The sequence below is a fragment of the Saimiri boliviensis genome, chromosome 5, assembly GCF_048565385.1.
Source record: "Saimiri boliviensis isolate mSaiBol1 chromosome 5, mSaiBol1.pri, whole genome shotgun sequence".
Classification (NCBI taxonomy): domain Eukaryota; kingdom Metazoa; phylum Chordata; class Mammalia; order Primates; family Cebidae; genus Saimiri; species Saimiri boliviensis.
The window spans coordinates 33,475,256-33,490,747 of record NC_133453.1 but is presented as its reverse complement, the minus strand read 5'-3'; the positions used below and the strand labels follow the sequence as shown (position 1 = coordinate 33,490,747).

At 39.2% G+C, this 15,492-nt stretch overlaps 1 long non-coding RNA gene across 2 annotated transcripts in view; it reads right to left on the bottom strand.

Moving 5' to 3' along the window:
- Positions 1–343: 343 nt before the first annotated feature.
- Positions 344–15,492, bottom strand: part of LOC120364355 (uncharacterized) — a 380,014-nt gene continuing 364,865 nt past the window's right edge. For both annotated transcript variants that reach the window (XR_012517631.1, XR_012517632.1), the window contains one exon: positions 344–9,665. This is a non-coding gene — a long non-coding RNA (uncharacterized LOC120364355). The remainder of the gene's footprint in view (positions 9,666–15,492) is intronic.

Here is a 15,492-nt window from a genome sequence, read left to right as displayed (position 1 = left end):
TATGGACGAGACAGGTAACCTCAATGAGTAAGGTGAGCCAGGTGAGGATAGTGGATAATGGAGAAGGCACATGCCATTTAAAGAAGATGGCTACTGCTCAACTCCAGCCATCTGTGACAATACAGAGCTGCCATGTTCTAATAGATCAGCTTATCTTTCAAAGAAAAAAGAGAATTTTTATGTGAATCTCCTGATTCACATAAAAATATGTATATATATACATGTATGTATATGTATATATATACATGTATGTATATGTATATATACATACATGTATGTATATATATACACATACATATATGTATGTATATATATACACATACATATATATATATGGCACAAAGAACAAAAAAACTACACAATAGCAGACCAAATTTGGCCAATGGGCCACCAACATATGACTTCTGCGTGAGTACCTACCCCTTTCTCAAAGCGGTACGGATGACTGCTTGTTGGTCTGCTTGGTAACATCCTTCACCAGGAATTATCCTGCCAGCTTAAGCATTCAGGCAAGCAGGAGCCCCCATGCACCATTCAATTTCCAGGTCGCTCATAGTCATTTCTTCCTAAGACTGAGCTGTAGTCCAGCAGACCTCTAATTTCTTCATATTGGGCATGTTTTGTCTTACCTCTTTCCTTTTTCATGTATACCAGCCCTTAAAGAACACGAAAGCAATTATCAATTTTCAGTGGCTGCTATGAGGAATACTAGAAGGAAATCTATTTTTTCAAGTGTCGTCCAACTAGTGCAGAGGCAGAGTTAGGTTATATTTCCCTTTGTTTCCAATACTAACTTTCTATCAAGTCAACTAAATCTCATTTTGTTTTGTAAGTGCATTCTCGTGGTTAACTTATATTAAATTTATAATAAACTAAAAACCTATAGGTCATCATTTTACATGTGCTACTATAAAAACAGGCCTTTCTCTTTCTTGCTATTTTACCCTAAGATAGGACCTTTATGTGTACTTATTAAGGTATACAAAATCATTTCCTTTCTGTCAAAATCTTTTTTAGGTCCTTGATTTTATGGTCTAAAACATTTGCTATCTTTCTCGATTCTGTATCACCTATAAATTGGATAGGCCTGATAATAACAGCTAACATATATGAAGTTTGCTATGTGCCAGGCACTCTTCTGAATGCTTTACATAGATTATTTCAGGCTCACACTGAACATCACTACTAAACAGATGCCTATTGTACAAGAAAACTGCAGCACAGAGATATTAGGTAACTGGTCCTGGGCCACACAACATTTAAGTGGTAGGGCCAGGTGAGGTGACTCCAAATCCTGCAAGCTTAGTTGATATTCTTTGCTTTACCCCATCAGATCTCAGAGGGCAATACAGACAGACAACACTAGAATGATGACGCCTTTTAAAAACTGCCCTCAAGTTGAGCTCCATCAAAATCTCTTTGGGGGACCTATAAAGCCAATGGAATAATGTATCATACATTCCACAGCTCATCATTTTATCCGTGAAAGTATCTCGAAAGTTTCATTGGCTACTTTGCTTAGATACATGAAGTCCACAATCCTTTTGCCTCTGCCTGGGTCATCTCTCAAGCGAGGACACTGCTATTTGGCCTGACTTCAACTTGGGCCATAGGTCCTGGTTCCTGGGGATTGTGGCTTCCCTTTCTAAGTCCATATATGCTATTGATTTAATAATTAGTCCTAGAATTTTGCTAAGAAACGATGTCAAATATTAAAACACAACCTGACCCAGGAGGGGATTTTGGTGTATGGTGTGTCCTCAATAGGGTCTTTCCCCAATATGTTGTCAGTATTTCAGTTTTGAAAACTTTCTATCCTTCCGAGGTCATCTTCCCTTTCCACGATGTAGACCTTGCTATCCTAAGTGTGGGCCTCAGACCAGGAGGATTGACAACACCTGAGAGTTTGCTAGAGATGCACATTGGAGGGCCCACCCAGGCCTACTAAACTGCAATATGCATTTTAACAAATCCCCAGGTGATTTGTGCGCGCTTTAAAGTTAGAGAAGCATTGATCTGTGCTAAGGACTGCTGTTGTAAATGACCTTCAGAAGCCTAGGGCCATTTCCATCAGGCGACACCCACCACCTGACTGCTATTTACTCTGAAGTAGTGGAGTCCTTTCCTTTGGTTTCACTTCCACTATCAAATGGTTCTTTCTTATGGATAAGAGTCAGATTTAGAGGGATTGCCATTCCACTTCTCATTTACTCTAACTTCCAAGAGAAGTCTCCTTTGTTCCAACTTTCCTTCATTCCCCAGAGGTAGAAACAGAAACATCTCCTTAATTATTCTTTTACATCTGAATAGACTATTATCTGTTCAAAGCTACTTTCCTATTGGCTATTTTATTTGGTTCTCACAGCACCTCTACAATGTTGCTAGCATTAAAATGCTAAGAGCATAATTTGTTATTCCTGTTTATCAGATAAAAAAGCTGAGGCTTGGAGGTTTGAAACCGCATAGCAAGTTGTGGCTACGTGAGTGCTAGTTCCTACACCCCTTGCACTCTTTCCACTGCATAACTTTATCTCCAACGTGCTGTTACTTCAAATCTAATTCATGTTAGAAGGAGAGCTACCCATCCTATGGCCACTCATTAAGTGCAAGCATTTTCTCCCCTTTTCTCCCTGGTGGAATATCCTCTTGATTATTTATGCCCTTCCCCATTTTTTTTCTTTGCTACCAGAATCCTAATGCTCTGATTGAAGTATGTTCAGCTAAATAAATATTTGCTCAGCCTCCCTTGTATTTAGGGATGCCAGGGGTGCAGTTCTCTCTAGTAACATATGAAAACAGGTCTTCTGGTATGCATTGGTTTTCTAGGGCTGCCATTACAAAGTACTACAACCTGGGTGGCTTCCGGAAAGGCAATGTACTGTCCCATAGTTCTGGAGGCTAGAAGTCTGAAATCAAGATGTTTATAAGATGGGTGCTTTCTGAGGGATATGGGAGAAAGAGCTATTCCAGGCCTCTCTCTCTGACTTGTAGATGCATGCTTCCTATTCACATAGCTCTCTCCTAGTATGCATGTCTCTGGGTCCACATTTCCCTTTTTTCATAATGGGTTAGGGCCCACCCTAATGACCCCCTTTTAATTTGATTACCTCTATAAAGACCGATCTCCTAATCAATTCAGATTCAAAGGTACTGGGGGTTGGGAAAAACTTATCTGTTTTTGGTGGGGACAAAATTCAACCCTTAACAAGGGTGGGCAGGTATGGGTTGCTGGGGAAGCTTCCGCTCTTTTTGTAAAAGGGTACAACCATGGTGTGCCTTCCTTCAACTGCCCCTCTGCCTTATATACTGCCTTATTATTGGAGCTACCCAGCCATGTCACGATCATGAGAAAATGGAAAAGAAAACTATGGAACTGAATCTATACCAGGAACTGCCCAAGTCCGGATATCTTGCTACATGAAAAAAATAAACCCCTATGCTCAAAGTCATTTAGTTGGGTTTTCTGTTACTCAGCCAAACAGATTCCTAACATAGTACCATTCTCAAAAATCTGGCTTTATATGATTTTATCAAATAATATCAATTAATCCCAAGTAAAAGTGTCAGTTATTATCAAATAATGTTTACAAATGATTTAGATGGAGAATGGGATTGAGCAAATCAAACAATGAAAGTGCTGTACCTTTCCAGATGTTTTGAAAACAGTGTCTAAGAAAAATATGTTCACTTTGGAGTACTATACAGCCATAAAAAGAATGAAATTCTGTCTTTTGCAACAACATGGATACATGGAAGCCATTATCCCAAGCAAGTTAATGCAGGAACAGAAAACCAAATATTGCATATTCTCACCTACAAGGGGGAGCTAAATATTGGCTACTGATAGACTGAAGATGGCAACAATAGCCACTAGGGACTGTTAGAATGGAGAGGGAGGGGACAGAACAAGGGTTAAAAAGCTACCAATTGGCAACCATGCTCAGTATCTGGGAGGCGGGATCAATTGTACCCCAAACCTCAGCATCATGCCACATACCCATGTAACAAACCTGCCAATGTACCTCTTAAATCTAAAGTTTTAAGTTGGAAATATTTTTAAAATATGCATGTTGAAAGCTATGCATCAACAGCATTAAGCTTCCTATTGTTGTTACTTCTTGAAGGTTACTGGTGTCCTCCAGGCCCCAGTGTTGTTCTTGAAAAGCCAATAAAAAAGATCCTGTTTGCTATTCTTAGCATTTATATATACTAAGAGTGGTGTGGGAGAGAATGAGGTCATGACTTGTTACCCTCAGCAGTGGACACTTTAGCAAGTCCCTCTGTGTACTTTGATGATTGAACATGAAATCATCTCTGCCATTAAATTTTATTACTGTAAATGCACCTCTGTTTTCCTTCCCATGCTGGGTCCTGTAATGATCTTTCTGGAGTTTGTCTGGAAAGTCAAAGAAGTCTGAAAACAGTGGCTGTTTTGTCTCCAGATTTTGCAAGTGTGAAAGAAAGCATTGGGAACAGGGCAAGGTACCCTCCCAATGAGCCAGGCAGGATGTCCTCTGAACAGGGCCTAGGGTAGGGCAGGGAGGCACCCACTCTCAGTGTTGTGCAAGCACAGGCTTAGTGCCTGCAGGACCTGAAGCTGGACATGTCTCTCTTGCCTCTCCCTAGACCTAGCCCTGCCCCTAAGAATAATCTCTAATGGACTATTATCTTCTTGCATTCATTTTAGTTATTGTATGTCTGCTTCTAGGTTCTAACCTGGAAGTTTTCATTAGTTTTAGTTGAACAGCTATTCTTTTTAAACCGTAATCCTAAGAAGAGATTGACAGAGAAAGGGATTTTCAGTCTTTCATACTTAGGCATTTAATATTTTCTAATGGTAGCTCTAAATAACTGAGTACCTAGGTTTGAGGCCCTGTACTCAAATTGCATAGATGTGTTACATATATAATGTGCAAAACTCACCTAAAGATTCTGCAACCTAGGCATTCATAATCCAATCATGAGACATGGCATGCTGGGCCCCAGGAGCCGCAGAGGAGAGGGTCTCTCTCTAACAGAAGACTATCTTGCTCCGGGTTGGCTTTCTGTCTGTTTCACTCCCCTCCCTTCAGGCCTCAAAATCTCTGCTTTCTTAACTTTTCTGGTGTTAACTCCCTCAGTTACCACAAACACTATCTCTATATCTCCTGGTCAAATTTTTCTTACTTGACTAAAATATTTTATTATTGCTTTGCTTTTGTGGTTTCTTTCTCTTTTTCACTCCAAAAAAAAAAAAAAAAAATCAATGAGTTGGCAGTAGATCAGTATGTCAAATTTTCTCAAAACATTCTTAAAGCCATTTTCTGACTTAAATGTCTAGAGGGCAGAGCTAAATGGGGCCACCAGGTAAGAAAGCAGGACGGCTCCACACACTTAGGGGGAATGAGGAGGGAGAAAATGGAAAGGAAAAAAAATCTTATTAGGTTTTATAGGTCAGGGAAATCCTTTCTAGCCTGGATTTTTAAACCTTCTGAATTTTAATTGAAAGTATTTCTCCAGGGTATTTACTTTAACATGACTGTGCACGCTCAAAAAAAATTCCCTTTCCATATAAGAAAAATATTACAAATTCCAGGATGACAAAATTGCATTAGAAGGAAGAATTTGATGATATGCCCTTTATACTTCAGACAGTAACCATGAAATTGCTGGCAGCCACAAAAGCTTCCAGACTTCCATTGAGCGTCTCTGCTGGGAAAAACATAATGCTTCAGAGTATGATACATGACTCCATACTCCCACCTAGGAATCACCATTAATTCTTAAAAGAAGTGAGCAGTTTTCCTCTTAAGATTTATGACCATCCACTAAAGAAAATGTCCCCAAATTTGACAGTAGAGAATTGGTTTAATCTGGGGGCTATTGTTAGAAAGGTATGAAAGCTAATGAACAAAACTTGACATCTCCTCGGGTTTCCAGTTTTGACCTCAAATGCAAAATATTGCTTGTTCCCTGTCTACTACACACACACACACACACACACACACACACACTCCAAAAGACAGAAATTCTCAGTTCCTCCCTTATAACAAGCGCAGAATCAAATGCTAAGTCTTAACCACTCATCTTTTAAAAATTCGTGTCTACAGTATACATCTTGGCCCAAACTAGAAATTATTGTTTTCTCTTCTTTCTGCACATAGACTTTTTACCATAACTATCATTATTAGTGATAATGAGGATTATAAGAATACACTGGTTTAAATAGTGTTATCTGTCTTTCTGACTCAGTATGTATTTTCATATTGTATCTCCTTATCTTCATTGTATTCCTACAAAACAAGTTGCTTATCATTTCTGATTTATAGATATAAAAACCAGGGCATTGTAAAGCAAGATGATGTTAAGTCAAATAGTCATGAAAAAATTGTTCCTTTTACCCGCTCTCTGTATTAGAATTAATTCGCTCCCCTTAAATTCAGAAAATGGGCTGGAGCATGGTGGCTCATGCCTGTAATCCGAGCACTTTGGGAGGCCAAGGCAGGCAGATCACCTGAAGTCAGGAGTTCGAGAGCAGCCTGGCCAACATGGCAAAACCCCATCTCTACTAAAAATACAAAAATTCCCAGCCATGGAGGTAGGCGCCTGTAATCCCAGCTACTCAGAAGACTGAGGCATGAAAATTGTTTGAACCCGGGAGGCGGAGGTTGCAGTGAGCCCAGATCATGCCACTACACTCCAGCCTGGTGACAAAGCGAGACTATCTCAGAAAAAAAAAAAAAAAAGAAAAGAAAAAGAAAAAAGAAAGAAAGAAAAAAACAAGACAGAAAATGGAGTTGACAATACATAAAAAAATAATTTTCAGTTGAAAAAGTGATGTAGCCTTAGAACATGTTTCCAAATTAGGGATCTTTCTTTCAAATTGCCTTTAAACATAGGACAGAAAATGGGGTATTTTGGGTGCTTTCAAAGCTGACCCACCTGAGCCAGGGCGTTTTAGGACAAACTTTTAAGAACTCTGAGTCGAATTCTTATGATGGTATGACTAAGTATCATTCTTTGGCTGCTTTCCCCCACCTCTTACTCAGACTCTCCCAGCCCTCTTCTTAAGGAGAATCCCTTTAACCCCTCCTAGGAAATAACCCTTCCCGTAGCACTTCAGAGTCTTTGCTGCAACTCTGCTGCGATGTCCCCACTTGACATTCTGCTCCCTGCTGTGGTGTTAGGGCTAAGTTTCCCTTTCATGGGACTCCAAGCTAGAAATTGGTCTCAGCACTAATGAAAAATGCATAGTATGTCCACTGCTCAGTTAGGCATTCTGATCCACCGCTGAGGTTGGGGGTGTTTCTTGGCTCCTGGTTGCTGCTTGATTCATGGGAACCACCCTCAGTCCTCCCCCTTTCCACTCAGGTTCTGTTCTACAAGCCTCAGGGATCTCTAGTCATAGAAGACTCAGAGACAACAGTATATGGGCATCATAACCTTCCACTGTCAGGATGTAGAACATAGGATGATTCAGCTCTGCATGAAATAGAAGGTAGAGGGAGGGAAACCGTCCACTATCTAGAAGCTGAGAGACTGTTAACCTCCTCCCTCAGCAGCAGCAGGGTAGAAGTGGTACTAACTCATCTAATACTTAGGTAGTCAGGGCTCTAATTCTAGCTCGGGTATTTTCTTTGTCTCGATTTTTAAATTTAGACCTGACAACTTTTTTTTCTTAGTCATGACTGTCCATCAGGCACATGTTCCCAAATCTTACATATCATATTTTTACTGGGCAGTTGCTGGATTTTCATCATCTAGCATCTGGAACTGCTTGTTTTGGTGACCCTAACCTGATTTTACTCTAAGAACTATGTCTCTTCTAGTCACAGCCGGCGAGCTTCAGGATGGAGTTGATGGCTTCTCATCTGCAGGTGTGAAGCATGTGAACTGATCCTGACCCTTGCAGGTGTGAAGCATGTGAACTGACCCTGACCCATCAGCAGTTCCTATTTCCCTGGATTATGTGGTTGATTCAGAGATGGGTAGCCAATCAGAGTGAATTTCAGAACCTTCCTAGAAGCTGCCTGAAGAGACTTGCTCCATCAATCTGAGTGTTGGATGTTGGTATGCTTGGAGCCTAAAGCCACTGAACCATAAGGCATACAGCCTGAGAATGCGCCAGCCTACAACAAGCAATGAAGCAAGGCCAAGAAATGGATCCTGGTGGCTTTGTTGAGGGCTGAATCACACTGACCCAAAGCTGTACCTGTTCCTCTATCTTTAGAAATAAACCCCACTCTTCCGCTTTTTTTTTGAGACAGAGTCTCACTCTATCACACAGGCTGGAGTGCAGTGGCCAATCTCTGCTCATTGCAACCTCCACCTCCCAGGTTCACAAGTGATTCTCCTGTCTCAGCCTCCCTAGTAGCTGGGATTACAGGTGTATGCAACCATGACCGGCTAATTTTTATATCTTTAGTAGAGACAGGGTTTCACCACGTTGGTCAGGCTGGTCTCAAGCTCCTTACCTTGTGATCTGCCCACCTTGGCCTCCCAAAGTGCTGGGATTACAGGCGTGAGCCACTACACCCAGCCACAAAACCCTTTTTTCTTTCTTTTTTTAAGCTTAAGCCAATTTAAGTTGTGTCCTCTGTCACAATGTCAATAAAAAATCTACTAACTGATACACTATCTTACTTTTTCTCATTGCTTATATTTTCATAAAAACTAGCTTAGCCAATACACAGTTTTATTGTGAACCTAAAATAAGATAATGCATATGAAGAATGAATCTGAAGCATTTATTTCAAATTTCAAGAAATATGAAAGCATGAAAGATTAGTGTCATTCCATCATAAAGGTAACCTCCTCTTCCTATTTTTATTCTTCAGTCATGATATTTAAAATCTGATTCCTGTGAAGAGGTTGTGCAAACTGGCTAATAAAAGAAGACTTAGTCCATTAAAGATTATTTGGCTGGATTCTTCTTTCCTTCCTTTTGGAACTGAGCTCAGTAAAACATAAGCCCAACTGAATGAGCCTCTCATTCTAAATTCCTGCTAGTCCCTAACTACCCCACCTCCTATTACCAAGTTCTATCGAATACTTTTTAAATGTCTTTTTTTTTTTTTCTTTTAGTAGAGACAGGTTTTCACCATGCTGGCCAGGCTAGTCTTGAACTCCTGATCTTGTGATCCACCTGCCTTGGCCTCCCAAAGTCCTGGGATTACAAGCATGAGCCACTGTACCCAGCCATATTTTAAAATCTCTATTTAGTCCATTCATTTCTTGACACTAACTTAAACAAGGTTCTCATTATTTTGGGCTGAACTTGGATTGTACTGTAGGCCACTGAGGGAGGAAATGCAGGAGGCATTTCAGCTTTAGTTGGAATATTGGTTATATAATTGCTGCATAACAAATTACCCCCAAATTTAGTGGTCCAAAATAACAATAAACATTTATTATTTTGCAGTTTATGTTGGGTAGAGTTTGAGAGTGGCTTAGTTAGATGGTTCTGGTTCAGAGTCTCTTATGAGGTTATAGTCAGTATATTGGCTGAGGTTGCTGTCATCGGAAGACGATTGGGGCTGGAGATCTGCTTTCATTTTAGCTAGTTCACTTGCCTGGCAAATTGGGGCCAGTTGTTGGCAGAAGGCATCTTTCATGCAACAGGGTCCTCTGCATAGGGCTGTTGAGGGTCCTCGTGACATAGCTGCAGGCTTCCCCTAGAGCAAATGCTGCAAGAAAGAGCAAGAAAGAAGCCACAATGTCTTTATGACCAAGCGTCAGAAGACATGCTTCATCATTTCCACAATGTTCTTTTGGTTACACTGATGGGCCCCATCTAATATGGGAACGGGTACATAAGGGCATAAATACCAAGAGACAGGGATTGTGAACTGTCATCTTGGGGACTGACTACCACAGTTAGGAAAAATGAAAATGTCAGTTTGGGGTGTTCAGTTTCAGATATAAAGTAGTTCAATAGTGTCAAGGTAGAGATGGACAGTAAAGAGCTGGATTGATGGGCTGTAGTTCAGAAGAAAGATATGCATGCCCGAAAGAGTTAAATAAATCAATAACTAATCGAAAGTCTTGAGTTTGAGATTACTTATCTTTTTGGCAGATAAGAAAAGAAACAACTTGTTGAAATGCTAAAACTTTTTCCACTTATGAAATTTTAAAAACTGACTGAAATCTGGTTAAAACCAATATGGCCAAATGTAGTCTGCATAGAACAAGCTTGGTGATGCTACAGCCCGAATTTCCCTGCATGTTTCAAACTAACTCCCCCCAAATTCACACATGCAACCCGTGAGGTAGCATAAAGAGGTAATTGCACATGCCCAAGGACTTTCCAAACCTCCCCTTTCCTTTCAACAATCACTCACAAATCCTAGAATCTACCCCCTAGACCTTTTCTACTAAACACACTGCCTTAAAAACAGCACAAGAAGTCAGATTTGAGGCTGGACTTCTATCTCCTTATTAGTCGACCTCCAGTAAAACTTTTCTTTTCTCAAAAATCTAGTGCCATAATTTTGGCTTCTAGCATATTGTGCAGCGAGCCCCTTGTGCTTGGTACCATTGGGATTCATCAGCACGAAGATGGCAGCTGAAGTCACGGGAGTGACTAAGATCACCTGGGAAGAGTGAGAACATGAAGGACTGAATCATCAATACCTAAAGATGGACAGAGAAAGAAGAGACTGCACAGAAGACTGAGAACTATATGGGGTGGAGGGAAAGCCAAGACACAGCAATATAATGGAAGGAAGGAAAATCTCCAAGTTCCCATTAACTCGAGAATTCTAAGATACCAGTTAACATCTATAACGATAGTGGGTTTTGCTAAGGGACTGACACAATTAAAATAGAATGGGGGAAAAACACAAAGGTCCTTAGAAGTTGATATCTACTGGATTAGTTAAATTTCTTGTTGTCTTTAAAACACAAATGGAAAATTATTGTATTTCATTTTTGGTGGAGGTGATAGATTTTTTGTTTTTGTTTTTTCCTTTTGAAGTTCTTTTCTTTTTTCTTTTTCTTTTCTTTTTTTTTTTTTTTTTTTTTTGCAAGTTGAATGTTTTCTTTCTCTACACATTCTGTTCATATATTTCCTCCAATTATTTTCTAGTCTCTAAAAGAATACTGATTATTATCTGAACTATCAGACTCGGTTATCAACTTATCATACTTTCATCCCGTCTATTGAGGCAGTAATCATTCAATTATGTCCTCTGAGATTCTGAGAGTACCAGAGTCTCTATACCACTTTGGGGCCTATAGCACCATGGAATAGCATAGCTTATAAGAATTCTGCCAGGCTTAGAGTTTTGGGTTAGTTGATGGGTGCTTCAGTATGCTTTAGTTGTAAAAATAAAGCTTCAGGAAATACACATTTAATAGAAATATGAATGAGTCACAAATATGTTAGATTTTTTGTTTTGTGTTTTTTTCCTTTGAAAGCCTTCAGGTTGGGTCTATGTGGCTTAGAAATTTGTTTTGTTTTGTTTAGGACTATTTTAGTCAGTCTATGAGCTATTTATCCTGCACCTGACCAAATATATTTGCTCTGACCCATTTCATAGACAGCTGTTTTCTATTTACTTTCCAGGGAGAAAAGTGCTTGATCAGCCAAGAAAAATACTGCAAATGTTAGCAAGAGAATCTTGTGTGACAGCTTAGCAAACCAATTGTATTTTGACCCTCTTCTCTATATGCTGAAGGGTTCAAGTTCAAGTTCCTTCAGGTGAGACTGAATCAGGAGGAAAATAAACTAAATTTATGTTAATGTATAAATCAAATTTTTTCCATGTAAATGAGACCTAGAAATGAGATTGAAACTTGTACTCCTGAATATCTTATAATGGTAATTGACAGTATTAATATCACCAATTTTCTTCCCTCTCCTTCCTTCATTACTGAAAACTCACAGGAAACACTTCATTCATTGCTGGAATATAGCCACCTCTGTCATGCAAAGCAACAAATGTTATTTAAGAGCTACACAATAAAGCATTTCACAATAGTGTATAAAGGTAGTCCAGTCCAAAGGAAGCTACTGTCCCATTGAATGTATCTGATGCTTAGCTGGAATGTTGCTGAGGTAGCTGTGCAGCCATCACCTTGGGGAATGCTCCTGTTTATGGGTTGAATTCTGTTCATGCCTCCCCCAACAAAATTTGTATATCAAAGTCCTAACCCCCTAACGCCTTAGAATGTGATTATATTTGGGGATAGGGTTTTAAAAGAGTAACTAAGTTAAAATGAGCTTATTAAGATGGGCCCTAATCCAATGTGACTGGTGTCCTAATAAGAGATTAGGATACACATACAGAGAGAAGAGATCATGTGAAGAAACAGGGAGAAGTTGACTATCTACATGAAAAAGAGAAGGCTCAGAAAAAACCAACCCTGCCAACACCTGGAACTCAGACTAATACATTTCAGTTGTTTAAGCCACCCAGTCTGTGGTACTTTCTTATGGCAGCCCAAGCAAAGTAATGCAGCTGCAATGTTAGGCAGAAAGAGCTCTGCTGCCTGGATTTATGACATGATTGGGTCTCTGAGTCTCAGGAACCCATAGTACCTCAGGCACTGTGACCCCCTCTACTTCTGCCCGTCAGCTGATCAGCCCTCCAGCCCTGAGTCGCCTCTAAATCCATTCTTGAATTTAGTTACTTTTTAATCCAAGTGTAACATATTCTAGTATAAATTAGCCCCAACAGTAAGTAGCTAAGAGAGCTTCATTCCTTTCAGTGCATGCACGCACATGCAAACACAGTTTGTGTTAATAACTAATAAATATTCTAATAAGTATTCTAATGGCCACAAGAGGCAAATTCTTAGCAAGCCAAGGTACTCTTGTAAATGAGCTACATGGGAGAAATTCAGAGCCCATTTATGTTATGTCCCTTCAGCCATATATTAAGACACGAGGATTTAAAATGAATTTGTCAAGTGTAGTGAAAAGCCCCTTCCTAGACATATTTTTTTTTGGCTTCTTGATTTATTTCAGAATATATATTTGGGAGTATGCCTACAAACATGAATTAAACAGACAAGAGAGAAACCACTAACATAGGAAGTAAAATAAGAGTTGGGAAATGATTTTTTAAAATCTGAATTACATTATCCCAGTTAATGCATAATGTTTATGGAGTTTTTGCTCTTTAGGGCAACACTGTTTTCTCTGGACATCCCAACTTCTCTGGAAGGGAGGTGACAGAAAGAAAGGGGAGAGGAGCTTCAGTTTACAAATGGAAAGGCAAAGGCACGGAGAAAAACCCCGTCAGGCTCTGCATCACCATTTAATGCAGGAATGCTCAGTCTTGCCTGGGCACTGCTACCTCTAAGAAAATTATAAGCATGCACCCTCAAAGTACATCTTTATTCATTTCTTCATAAGTGGTATACTTGTACTACTGTACTACTATAGCATGTACATTATAAAGCAGACACCAAAAATACCGACTTTGTAAGGATGAGTTTAAAATTCATTTTCCTCTCGTGGATTATCTTGTGTTATTCTGCTTTGGAAATCACTGAATTATTAAACGGCATGGGAATGGAGGCGGATCCTTGGGCTTCCTCAAACACATCTATTTGATCATTCTACCGCTTCAGTTTTGAAAAGTAAGTAAGCTTGTGTGTGCAAAGGAGCATGTGCCATGCGCTGCTTATACTCAGGGCCACAATACCATCTCTTTAGAAACTCCCTGTGGATTACACATTAAGCAGAAACATATGGACTTGTTTTCTTTTCTGTTGACTAGGCAATCCCTATGCCCATGGTATCATTGGTCTAAATACTCAAGTTTACCTGGAATTATACTCTAAGATATGGTCATATGTTACACTTAAAGATCACAATAGAAGAAAATAATAGAGTGATGAGAATTAGTTGAGCACATTAAAGATTTTAGTCTCTTTCTCATTGTAAGTGAAGATAAAAATTCAGGATAAATTAAGGCAAGCGTCTTCTCCCAGCAACAGATAGTTGGAAGCAAGCACTGACTTTAAGCTGAGCAATTTCTTTTGCTTTATTGCAACTTATTTTTTTTATTAAGTTTGAGTTAAATTAAAATCAATTTGTATTTTTTAAAGCAATGTGACATTACCTAGTATAATAAAAATATATCTAGTTATCTAAGATCTCTTAAAGCAGCTTTTTCTGAGCAGTCAATGATTATGATATCTGGGTTGTGGGATACAGTGTGGTTTTTGTTTGTTTGCTTTGTTTTTACTTCCTGCTGTTACTCGTCTGTATTTAAAGTATCTTTGCCATATAAAAATACATAGAGAGAGAGAGTTGAGAGTACAAAAACTATAAAATAATTTTCCTTTGAAAAAAAGTCAGATATTTACATTTAAGTGAATGAATAAATAAATCTGAAAAGTTGATTGCTTCCAATGTTGAAAGACTTTGTAGATCAGAGCAAAGCAGAAGATATAGTTCTCTGGGGGTTAACTGCATATGTTGTCCCCATGGAAATGAAAGTGTGGCCAGCTTTGATGTCCCTCCCACACGCCTGCCAAGTAGAGATAGGTTACACATCCCCAACTCTCCTGCACTGTCTATTTCATGATCAACAGTACCCTCGTCTGCAAGATAACTGGCTATACTTTTAAGACACTGCCTCGGCCCTAAAACCGATGTTTATATTTAGCTGAATAAATATAAAAGTCCCAAGTCACAGGAACTTGGGATTTTAAAGCTGGATGATATTTCAGAAATCATCTAGTGATTCAGTCCCTGAACTTTCCAGCTGAAGACATCACAGCCCAGAGAAATGAAGTCTCTTACTCAAGGTTACCAACATGTGACAGAAACCTGACTTGGCTTTGTCCTTCTTTTTTTAACTTTTATTTTAAATTCAGGGGTACATATGCAGGATGTGCAGGTTTGTTAAATAGATGCATGTGTGTCATGGGGATTTGTTGTACTGATTATTTCATCACCCAGGTATTAAGCCTAGTATTCATTAGTTACTTTCCTGATCATTTCCCTCATCCAATCCTCTACCCTCCAACAGGCCCCAGTGTTTTCTGTTCCCCTCTATGTGTCTATGTGTTCTCTTCATTTAGTTCCCACTTATATGTGAGAACATGTGATATTTGGTCTTCTGTCCCTGCTTTAGTTTGCTAAGGATAATGGCCTCCAGCTCCATTTATGTTCTTGCAAAGGACATAATTTCATTTTTTATGGCTGCATAGTATTCCATGGTGTATAAATACCACATTTTCTTTATCTAATCTATCGCTGATGGGCATTTGGATTGATTTCATGTCTTTGCTATTGTGAATAGTGTTGCAGTGAACATATGCATGCATCTAAGTGAGCAAAGGACGTGAACAGACACTTCTCAAAAGAAGACATATATGCAGCCAACATGCATATAAAAAAAAAGCTTATCACTGATCATTAAAGAAATGAAAATCAAAATCACAGTGAGGTATCATCTCACACCAGTCATAATGGCTATTATTAAAAAGTTAAAAAACAACAGATGCTGGCAAGGTTGTGGAGAAAAAGGAACGCTTATACATTGTTGGTGGGAG